The sequence below is a fragment of the Rutidosis leptorrhynchoides genome, chromosome 1 (genome assembly GCF_046630445.1).
Source record: "Rutidosis leptorrhynchoides isolate AG116_Rl617_1_P2 chromosome 1, CSIRO_AGI_Rlap_v1, whole genome shotgun sequence".
Lineage (NCBI taxonomy): Eukaryota > Viridiplantae > Streptophyta > Magnoliopsida > Asterales > Asteraceae > Rutidosis > Rutidosis leptorrhynchoides.
This window is the reverse complement of record NC_092333.1, coordinates 235,748,627-235,761,097: the sequence shown is the minus strand read 5'-3', so window position 1 is coordinate 235,761,097 and position 12,471 is coordinate 235,748,627.

The following is a 12,471-nucleotide window of genomic DNA, read 5'->3' as shown; positions in this document are numbered from 1 at the left end:
AAAACGTCTCATATAGAGGTCAAAACCTCGCAACGAAATCAATTAATATGGAACATTTTTAATCAATAAGAACGGGACATTTCAGTTGGTATCAGAGCGTTGGTCTTAGAGAACCAGAATTTTGCATTAGTGTGTCTTATCGAGTTTGTTAGGATGCATTAGTGAGTCTGGACTTCGACCGTGTTTACTTAAAAAATGATTGCTTAACAAATTTTGTTGGAAACTATATATTTTTAACATGTGAATATTATGTGATATATTAATCTCTTAACGCGTTTGATATTATGTGATAGATGTCTACCTCTAGAACAAGTCCCATTGACTCACCTAATAATAATGAAGAGTCAAATGTAAATTGGAATGATTCGTGGACTGATTCACAAGTTCCCAAAGAGGAACCGGAAGAAGAGTCGGAACCGGAAGAAGAATCGGAACCGGAAGAAGAATCGGAACCGGATGAAGAAATAGAACCGGTGGGGGAAATAATAAAACGGTTAAGTAAAAGAAAATCCTCAACCAACCGACCAAGGTTAATTATGGTCAATGGTGTTCCGCCAAGGAAGCAAAATATTGGGAGGATTACCAATTCTCCGATGAATCGGATTCCGACGAGAATTTCGATGATGTTATAGAAATTACCCCAACTGAATTTAAAAAGGCAAAAGAAAATAATAAGGGAAAGGGCATAAAAATAGAGAAATCTAATTCTAACCCCGATGAACTTTATATGTATCGTCAACCCCCGAAGCCCTTAAGTTGTAACGATGACCCGGGAACCTCTAAACCACCAGGTTTTTCTAAACCGTTGTGGAAAACGACAGCTCGTATTAGGGGAACATCATATATCCCTAGAAACTTGGCAAAATGAACCAAAACCGAAGAAGAAGAAACAAGCGAGTCGGAATAAGATAGTTGTATTCGTGTGGTGTAATATATGTAATATAGTGTGCTTAAGCTTTATGATATATGTAAAAATTGCTTGTATTAATAAGTATTTTTTTTATGAATCTAACTCTTGTCTATTTTACAGTATAAAAACACAAAATGGATAGACAACCCAATATTTTAAGAGACTGTAAGACATTCGAAGAATGTTCCAAGAATGTCTTGGTTTATAAGAGACTTTTGTTTGAAAGATGGGGGATATCACATTGGGAAACCCATAAGTTACGATGTGTTTACTTTGACGCATATATTGCGGGGAACCCAAATGCTATTTTACGCAACGGGTTAAGAAATTATTTTGACTCAATGTATCCGAATATAGGACTTCATGATTTTAAAAAAGCGGCTAACATGCAACATAAAGAAGCATGCTATACTTACGGGTTAGTAATGTTCGCTTCTCACCAAAGTGAGAAAAAGAACATCGGGCTACAACTATTAAGCAAAATGTTTCCACAAGTGACGGAGTCGGTGATTGGGGTAAGAAATGAGGTTTTTAGATTGTTACGGGACTGTTGGACATTACGTAACCCTCGTCCCTTTGACGACATTACAACACGCTGTCTTATCAACGGCCATAATGGTTATGTTCCACAAGACCAAGGATGGGAAGTAATCCTAGTAAAACCAGAATGCATGACTTGTTTCTGGACGTATGAATTACGTGCCTTTATTGCCTTTGCTGAACGACTTGTGTACTAGCTAGAATTATCTTCACAACCATCTTGTATCAAATTTATTGTGTGCTATATTTCATGCTATATGTAAAATAAGCGGTATTGTAAGTTTGTAAAATATTGTGTAAAAGTTTGAACGCGAAATATTATTATAATCAGTTTTTCATATAGAATTGTAGTAGTTGAATTGTATATTAGCTACTAAGTATGAACTTAACGGGTAGGTACTACCCGAATTTAAACTTATAAAACGCTAATATGAAGAAAAATCTTTTATAAATGAGTTCAAATTATGCTACGAAATACTATTAACTACTCCTAATATTCTGTATGATTAACTTGTTCCATTTGACTATTTTGAAGGAAATGGCACCGACTACTCGACACACCGTGAATATGAATGACGAGGAATTCCGTACTTTTCTAGCTTCAAACATAGCCGCAGTACAGGCTGCGCTACATACCAACAATAACCTTGGATCTAGCAGTACAGGAAATCGTGTAGGATGCACCTACAAAGAATTCACTGCCTGCAAACCTTTGGAATTTGATGGAACCGAAGGACCGATCGGATTGAAACGGTGGACCAAGAAGGTCGAATCGGTGTTTGCCATAAGTAAGTGTACTGAAGAGGACAAAGTGAAGTACGCTACGCATACCTTCACAGGTTCTGCGTTATCCTGGTGGAATACCTATCTAGAGCAAGTGGGACAAGACGATGCGTACGCACTACCGTGGTCAGCATTCAAGCACTTGATGAACGAGAAGTACCGTCCCAGAACCGAGGTCAATAAGCTCAAGACAGAACTTAGAGGGTTACGAACCCAAGGATTTGATATTACCACGTACGAAAGACGATTCACAGAATTGTGCCTATTGTGTCCGGGAGCATTTGAAGATGAGGAAGAGAAGATCAACGCATTTGTGAAAGGATTACCGGAAAGAATCCAAGAAGATATAAGTTCACACGAGCCCGCCTCCATACAACAGGCATGTAGAATGGCTCACAAACTAGTGAACCAGATTGAAGAAAGAATTAAAGAACAGACTGCTGAAGAGGCCAATGTGAAGAAAGTCAAAAGAAAGTGGGAGGAAAACGGTGATAAGAATCACCAATACAACAACAACAGCAATTACAACAATAATCGCAACAATTATCCCAACAATCGCAACATCAATCGCAACAACAACAAACGGCCCAACAACAACAACAACAACAACAACAACAACAACAACAACAACAACAACAACAACAACAGCAACTACAACAATCATCCCAACAACAATAATAACCGCAACAAAAACAAAAATCAGAAGCAGCTATGCCAAAGGTGTGAAAAGTATCACTCGGGGTTCTGCACCAAATTTTGCAACAAGTGTAAAAGAAATGGTCATAGCGCGGCGAAGTGTGAGGTCTACGGACCAGGGGTTAATAGAACGAAAGGAACAAATGGTGTCGGAACGAGTAATGGCGGAGCAAGTAGTGTCGGAGCAAGTTATGCCAATGTAGTTTGTTATAAATGTGGAAAACCGGGCCACATTATTAGAAATTGCCCTAACCAGGAGAACACGAATGGACAAGACCGCGGAAGAGTTTTCAATATTAATGCGGCAGAGGCACAGGAAGACCCGGAGCTTGTTACGGGTACGTTTCTTATTGACAATAAATCTGCTTACGTTTTATTTGATTCGGGTGCGGATAGAAGCTACATGAGTAGAGATTTTTGTGCAAAATTAAGTTGTCCATTGATGCCTTTGGATAGTAAATTTTTACTCGAATTAGCAAATGGTAAATTAATTTCAGCAGATAATATATGTCGGAATCGAGAAATTAAACTGGTTAGCGAAACATTTAAGATTGATTTGATACCAGTAGAGTTAGGGAGTTTTGATGTGATAATCTGTATGGACTGGTTGAAAGAAGTGAAAGCAGAGATCGTTTGTTACAAAAATGAAATTCGCATTATACGAGAAAAAGGAAAACCCTTAATGGTGTACGGAGAAAAGGGCAACACGAAGCTACATCTTATTAGTAATTTGAAGGCACAAAAACTAATAAGAAAAGGTTGCTATGCTGTTCTAGCACACGTCGAGAAAGTACAAACTGAAGAAAAGAGCATCAATGATGTTCCCATTGCAAAAGAATTTCCCGATGTATTTCCGAAAGAATTACCGGGATTACCCCCACATCGATCCGTTGAATTTCAAATAGATCTTGTACCAGGAGCTGCACCAATAGCTCGTGCTCCTTACAGACTCGCACCCAGTGAGATGAAAGAACTGCAAAGCCAATTACAAGAACTTTTAGAGCGTGGTTTCATTCTTCCAAGCACATCACCGTGGGGAGCTCCTGTTTTGTTTGTTAAGAAAAAAGATGGTACATTCAGGTTGTGTATCGACTACCGAGAGTTGAACAAACTTACCATCAAGAACCGCTACTCACTACCGAGAATCGACGACTTATTTGATCAACTACAAGGCTCGTCTGTTTATTCAAAGATTGACTTACGTTCCGGGTATCATCAAATGCGGGTGAAAGAAGATGATATTCCAAAGACTGCTTTCAGAACACGTTACGGTCATTACGAGTTTATGGTCATGCCGTTTGGTTTAACTAATGCACCAGCTGTGTTCATGGACCTTATGAACCGAGTGTGTGGACCATACCTTGACAAGTTTGTCATTGTTTTCATTGATGACATACTTATTTACTCAAAGAATGACCAAGAACACGGTGAACATTTGAGAAAGGTGTTAGAAGTATTGAGGAAGGAAGAATTGTACGCTAAGTTTTCAAAGTGTGCATTTTGGTTGGAAGAAGTTCAATTCCTCGGTCACATAGTGAACAAAGAAGGTATTAAGGTGGATCCGACAAAGATAGAAACTGTTGAAAAGTGGGAAACCCCGAAAACTCCGAAACACATACGCCAGTTTTTAGGACTAGCTGGTTACTACAGAAGGTTCATCCAAGACTTTTCCAGAATAGCAAAACCCTTGACTGCATTAACGCATAAAGGGAAGAAATTTGAATGGAATGATGAAGAAGAGAAAGCATTTCAGTTATTGAAGAAAAAGCTAACTATGGCACCTATATTGTCATTGCCTGAAGGGAATGATGATTTTGTGATTTATTGTGACGCATCAAAGCAAGGTTTCGGTTGTGTATTAATGCAACGAACGAAGGTGATTGCTTATGCATCTAGACAATTGAAGATTCACGAACAAAATTATACGACACATGATTTGGAATTAGGCGCGATTGTTTTTGCATTAAAGACTTGGAGGCACTACTTATATGGGGTCAAAAGTATTATATATACCGACCACAAAAGTCTTCAACACATATTTAATCAGAAACAACTGAATATGAGGCAGCGTAGGTGGATTGAATTATTGAATGATTACGACTTTGAGATTCGTTACCACCCGGGAAAGGCAAATGTGGTAACCGATGCCTTGAGCAGAAAGGACAGAGAACCCATTCGAGTAAAATCTATGAATATAATGATTCATAATAACCTTACTACTCAAATAAAGGAGGCACAACAAGGAGTTTTAAAAAAGGGAAATTTAAAGGATGAAATACCCAAAGGATCGGAGAAGCATCTTAATATTTGGGAAGACGGAACCCGGTATAGGGCTGAAAGGATTTGGGTACCAAAATTTAGAGATATGAGAGAAATGGTACTTAGAGAAGCTCATAAAACCAGATACTCAATACATCCTGGAACGGGGAAGATGTACAAGGATCTCAAGAAACATTTTTTGGTGGTCGGGTATGAAAGCCGATGTTGCTAAATACGTAGGAGAATGTTTGACATATTCTAAGGTCAAAGCTGAGCATCAGAAACCATCAGGTCTACTTCAACAACCCGAAATCCCAGAATGGAAATGGGAAAACATTACCATGGATTTCATCACTAAATTGCCAAGGACTGCAAGTGGTTTTGATACTATTTGGGTAATAGTTGATCGTCTCACCAAATCAGCACACTTCCTGCCAATAAGAGAAGATGACAAGATGGAGAAGTTAGCACGACTGTATTTGAAGGAAGTCGTCTCCAGACATGGAATACCAATCTCTATTATCTCTGATAGGGATGGCAGATTTATTTCAAGATTATGGCAGACATTACAGCAAGCATTAGGAACTTGTCTAGACATGAGTACTGCCTATCTCCCACAAACTGATGGGCAGAGCGAAAGCACGATACAAACGCTTGAAGACATGCTACGAGCTTGTGTTATTGATTTCGGAAACAGTTGGGATCGACATCTACCGTTAGCAGAATTTTCCTACAACAACAGCTACCATTCAAGCATTGAGATAGCGCCGTTTGAAGCACTTTATGGTAGAAAGTGCAGGTCTCCGATTTGTTGGAGTGAAGTGGGGGATAGACAGATTACGGGTCCGAAGATTATACAAGAAACTACCGAGAAGATCATCCAAATTCAACAACGGTTGAAAACCGCCCAAAGTCGACAAAAGAGCTACGCTGACATTAAAAGAAAATATATAGAATTTGAAATTGGAGAGATGGTCATGCTTAAAGTTGCACCTTGGAAAGGCGTTGTTCGATTTGGTAAACGAGGGAAATTAAATCCAAGGTATATTGGACCATTCAAGATTATTGATCGTGTCGGACCAGTAGCTTACCGACTTGAGTTACCTCAACAACTCGCGGCTGTACATAACACTTTCCACGTCTCTAATTTGAAGAAATGTTTTGCTAAAGAAGATCTTACTATTCCGTTAGATGAAATCCAAATCAACGAAAAACTTCAATTCATCGAAGAACCCGTCAAAATAATGGATCGTGAGGTTAAAAGACTTAAGCAAAACAAGATACCAATTGTTAATGTTCGATGGAATGCTCGTAGAGGACCCGAGTTCACCTGGGAGCGTGAAGATCAGATGAAGAAGAAATACCCGCATCTATTTCCAGAAGATTCGTCAACACCTTCAACAGCTTAAAATTTCGGGACGAAATTTATTTAACGGGTAGGTACTGTAGTGACCCGAACTTTTCCATGTTTATATATTTTAATTGAGATTGATATTTACATGATTAAATGTTTCCAACATGTTAAGCAATCAAACTTGTTAAGACTTGATTAATTGAAATATGTTTCATATAGACAATTGACCACCCAAGTTGACCGGTGATTCACGAACGTTAAAACTTGTAAAAACTATATGATGACATATATATGGATATATATATAGTTAACATGATACTATGATAAGTAAACATATCATTAAGTATATTAACAATGAACTACATATGTAAAAACAAGACTACTAACTTAATGATTTTTAAACGAGACATATATGTAACGATTATCGTTGTAAAGACATTTAATGTATATATATCATATTAAGAGATATTCATACATGATAATATCATGATAATATAATAATTTAAAATCTCATTTGATATTATAAACATTGGGTTAACAACATTTAATAAGATCGTTAACCTAAAGGTTTCAAAACAACACTTACATGTAACGACTAACGATGACTTAACGACTCAGTTAAAATGTATATACATGTAGTGTTTTAATATGTATTTATACACTTTTTAAAGACTTCAATACACTTATCAAAATACTTCTACTTAACAAAAATGCTTACAATTACATCCTCGTTCAGTTTCATCAACAATTCTACTCGTATGCACCCGTATTCGTACTCGTACAATACACAGCTTTTAGATGTATGTACTATTGGTATATACACTCCAATGATCAGCTCTTAGCAGCCCATGTGAGTCACCTAACACATGTGGGAACCATCATTTGGAAACTAGCATGAAATATCTCATAAAATTACAAAAATATGAGTAATCATTCATGACTTATTTACATGAAAACAAAATTACATATCCTTTATATCTAATCCATACACCAACAACCAAAAATACCTACAAACACTTTCATTCTTCAATTTTCTTCATCTAATTGATCTCTCTCAAGTTCTATCTTCAAGTTCTAAGTGTTCTTCATATATTCTACAAATTCTAGTTACATAAAATCAAGAATACTTTCAAGTTTGCTAGCTCACTTCCAATCTTGTAAGGTGATCATCAAACCTCAAGAAATCTTTGTTTCTTACAGTAGGTTATCATTCTAATACAAGGTAATAATCATATTCAAACTTTGGTTCAATTTCTATAACTATAACAATCTTATTTCAAGTGATGATCTAACTTGAACTTGTTTTCGTGTCATGATTCTGCTTCAAGAACTTCGAGCCATCCAAGGATCCGTTGAAGCTAGATCCATTTTTCTCTTTTCCAGTAGTTTTATCCAAGGAACTTAAGGTAGTAATGATGTTCATAACATCATTCGATTCATACATATAAAGCTATCTTATTCGAAGGTTTAAACTTGTAATCACTAGAACATAGTTTAGTTAATTCTAAACTTTTTCGCAAACAAAAGTTAATCCTTCTAACTTGACTTTTAAAATCAACTAAACACATGTTATTTATCTATATGATATGCTAACTTAATGATTTAAAACCTGGAAACACGAAAAACAGCGTAAAACCGGATTTACGCCGTCGTAGTAACACTGCGGGCTGTTTTGGGTTAGTTAATTAAAAACTATGATAAACTTTGATTTAAAAGTTGTTATTCTGAGAAAATGATTTTTATTATGAACATGAAACTATATCCAAAAATTATGGTTAACTCAAAGTGGAAGTATGTTTTCTAAAATGGTTATCTAGACATCGTTCTTTCGACTGAAATGACTACCTTTATAAAAATGACCTGTAACTTGTTTTTCCGACTATAAACCTATACTTTTTCTGTTTAGATTCATAAAATAGAGTTCAATATGAAACCATAGCAATTTGATTCACTCAAAACGGATTTAAAATGAAGAAGTTATGGGTAAAACAAGATTGGATAATTTTTCTCATTTTAGCTACGTGAAAATTAGTAACAAATCTATTCCAACCATAACTTAATCAACTTGTATTGTATATTATGTAATCTTGAGATACCATATGTAGTGACCCGAACTTTTCCATGTTTATATATATTAATTGAGATTGATATTTACATGACTAAATGTTTCCAACATGTTAAGCAATCAAACTTGTTAAGACTTGATTAATTGAAATATGTTTCATATAGACAATTGACCACCCAAGTTGACCGGTGATTCACGAACGTTAAAACTTGTAAAAACGACATGACGATATATATATGGATATACATATGGTTAACATGAGATTATGATAAGTAAGTATCTCCATAAGTATATTAACAATGAGTTATATACATATAAACAAGACTACTAACTTAAGGATTTCGAAACGAGACATATATGTAACGATTATCGTTGTAACAACATTTAACTGTATATATATCATACTAAGATATATTATATATCATAATATCATGATAATATAAAAATTTAACGTCTCATTTGTTATAATAAATAATGGGTTAACAACATTCAACAAGATCGTTAACCTAAAGGTTTCAAAACAACATTTACATGTAACGACTAACGATGACTTAACGACTCAGTTAAAATGTATATACATGTAGTGTTTTAATATGTATTCATACACTTTTGAAAGACTTCAAGACACTTATCAAAATACTTCTACTTAACAAAAATGCTTACAATTACATCCTCGTTCAGTTTCATCAACAATTCTACTCGTATGCACCCGTATTCGTACTCGTACAATACACAGCTTTTAGATGTATGTACTATTGGTATATACACTCCAATGATCAGCTCTTAGCAGCCCATGTGAGTCACCTAACACATGTGGGAACCATCATTTGGCAACTAGCATGAAATATCTCATAAAATTACAAAAATATGAGTAATCATTCATGACTTATTTACATGAAAACAAAGTTACATATCCTTTATATCTAATCCATACACCAACGACCAAAAACACTTACAAACACTTTCATTCTTCAATTTTCTTCATCTAATTGATCTCTCTCAAATTCTATCTTCAAGTTCTAAGTGTTCTTCATAAATTCCAAAAGTTCTAGTTTCATAAAATCAAGAATACTTCCAAGATTGCAAGTTTACTTCCAAGTTTTCTAAATCCATTCCAAGTAATCATCCAAGATCAAGAAACCTTTGTTACTTACAGTAGGTTATCTTTCTAATACAAGGTAATAATCATATTCAAACTTTAATTCAATTTCTATAACTATAACAATCTTATTTCGAGTGGAAATCTTACTTGAAATTATTTTCGTGTCATGATTCTGCTTCAAGAACTTTCAAGCCATCCAAGGATCCTTTGAAGCTAGATCCATTTTTCTCATTTCCAGTAGATTTATCCAAGGAACTTGAGGTAGTAATGATGTTCATAACATCATTCGATTCATACATATAAAGCTATCTTATTCGAAGGTTTAAACTTGTAATCACTAGAACATAGTTTAGTTAATTCTAAACTTGTTCGCAAATAAAAGTTAATCCTTCTAACTTGACTTTTAAAATCAACTAAACACATGTTCTATATCTATATGATATGCTAACTTAATGATTTAAAACCTGAAAACACGAAAAACACCGTAAAACCGGATTTACGCCGTCGTAGTAACACCGCGGGCTGTTTTGGGTTAGTTAATTAAAAACTATGATAAACTTTGATTTAAAAGTTGTTATTCTGAGAAAATGATTTTTATTATGAACATGAAACTATATCCAAAAATTATGGTTAAACTCAAAGTGGAAGTATGTTTTCTAAAATGGTCATCTATACGTCGTTCTTTCGACTAAAATGACTACCTTTACAAAAATGACTTGTAACTTATTTTTCCGACTATAAACCTATACTTTTTCTGTTTAGATTCATAAAATAGAGTTCAATATGAAACCATAGCAATTTGATTCACTCAAAACGGATTTAAAATGAAGAAGTTATGGGTAAAACAAGATTGGATAATTTTTCTCATTTTAGCTACGTGAAAATTGGTAACAAATCTATTCTAACCATAACTTAATCAACTTGTATTGTATATTATGTAATCTTGAGATACCATAGACACGTATACAATGTTTCGACCTATCATGTCGACACATCTATATATATTTCGGAACAACCATAGACACTCTATATGTGAATGTTGGAGTTAGCTATACAGGGTTGAGGTTGATTCCAAAATATATATAGTTTGAGTTGTGATCAATACTGAGATACGTATACACTGGGTCGTGGATTGATTCAAGATAATATTTATCGATTTATTTCTGTACATCTAACTGTGGACAACTAGTTGTAGGTTATTAACGAGGACAGCTGACTTAATAAACTTAAAACATCAAAATATATTAAAAGTGTTGTAAATATATTTTGAACATACTTTGATATATATGTATATATTGTTATAGGTTCGTGAATCAACCAGTGGCCAAGTCTTACTTCCCGATGAAGTAAAAATCTGTGAAAGTGAGTTATAGTCCCACTTTTAAAATCTAATATTTTTGGGATGAGAATGCATGCAGGTTTTATAAATGATTTACAAAATAGACACAAGTACGTGAAACTACATTCTATGGTTAAATTATCGAAATCGAATATGCCCCTTTTTATTAAGTCTGGTAATCTAAGACTTAGGGAACAGACACCCTAATTGACGCGAATCCTAAAGATAGATCTATTGGGCCTAACAAACCCCATCCAAAGTACCGGATGCTTTAGTACTTCGAAATTTATATCATATCCGAAGGGTGTCCCGGAATGATGGGGATATTCTTATATATGCATCTTCTTAATGTCGATTACCAGGTGTTCACCATATGAATGATTTTTATCTCTATGTATGGGATGTGTATTGAAATATGAAATCTTGTGGTCTATTGTTACGATTTGATATATATAGGTTAAACCTATAACTCACCAACATTTTTGTTGACGTTTAAAGCATGTTTATTCTCAGGTGAATACTAATAGCTTCCGCTGTTGCATACTAAAATAAGGACAAGATTTGGAGTCCATGTTTGTATGATATTGTGTAAAAACTGCATTCAAGAAACTGATTTCGATGTAACATATTTGTATTGTAAACCATTATGTAATGGTCGTGTGTAAACAGGATATTTTAGATTATCATTATTTGATAATCTACGTAAAGCTTTTTAAACCTTTATTTATGAAATAAAGGTTATGGTTTGTTTTAAAAATGAATGCAGTCTTTGAAAAACGTCTCATATAGAGGTCAAAACCTCGCAACGAAATCAATTAATATGGAACGTTTTTAATCAATAAGAACGGGACATTTCAGTTGGTATCCGAGCGTTGGTCTTAGAGAATCAGAATTTTACATTAGTGTGTCTTATCGAGTTTGTTAGGATGCATTAGTGAGTCTGGACTTCGACCGTGTTTACTTGAAAAATGATTGCTTAACAAATTTTGTTGGAAACTATATATTATTAACATGTATATATTATGTGATATATTAATCTCTTAACATGTTTGATATTGTGTGATAGATGTCTACCCCTAGCACAAATCCCATTGACTCACCTAATAATAACGAAGAGTCGAATATATATTGGACTGATTCACAAGTTCCCGAAGAAGAACCGAAAGAAGAATCAGAACCGAAAGAAGAATCAGAACCGGAAGAGGAGGAACCGGAGGAGGAAATAGAACCGGTGGGGGAAATAATAAAACGGTTAAGTAAAAGAAAATCCTCAACCAACTGACCAAGGTTAATTATGGTCAATGGTGTTTCCGCCAAGGAAGCAAAATATTGTGAGGATTACCAATTCTCCGATGAATCGGATTCCGACGAGAATTCTGATGATGTTATAGAAATTACCCCAACTGAATTTAAAAAAGCAAAA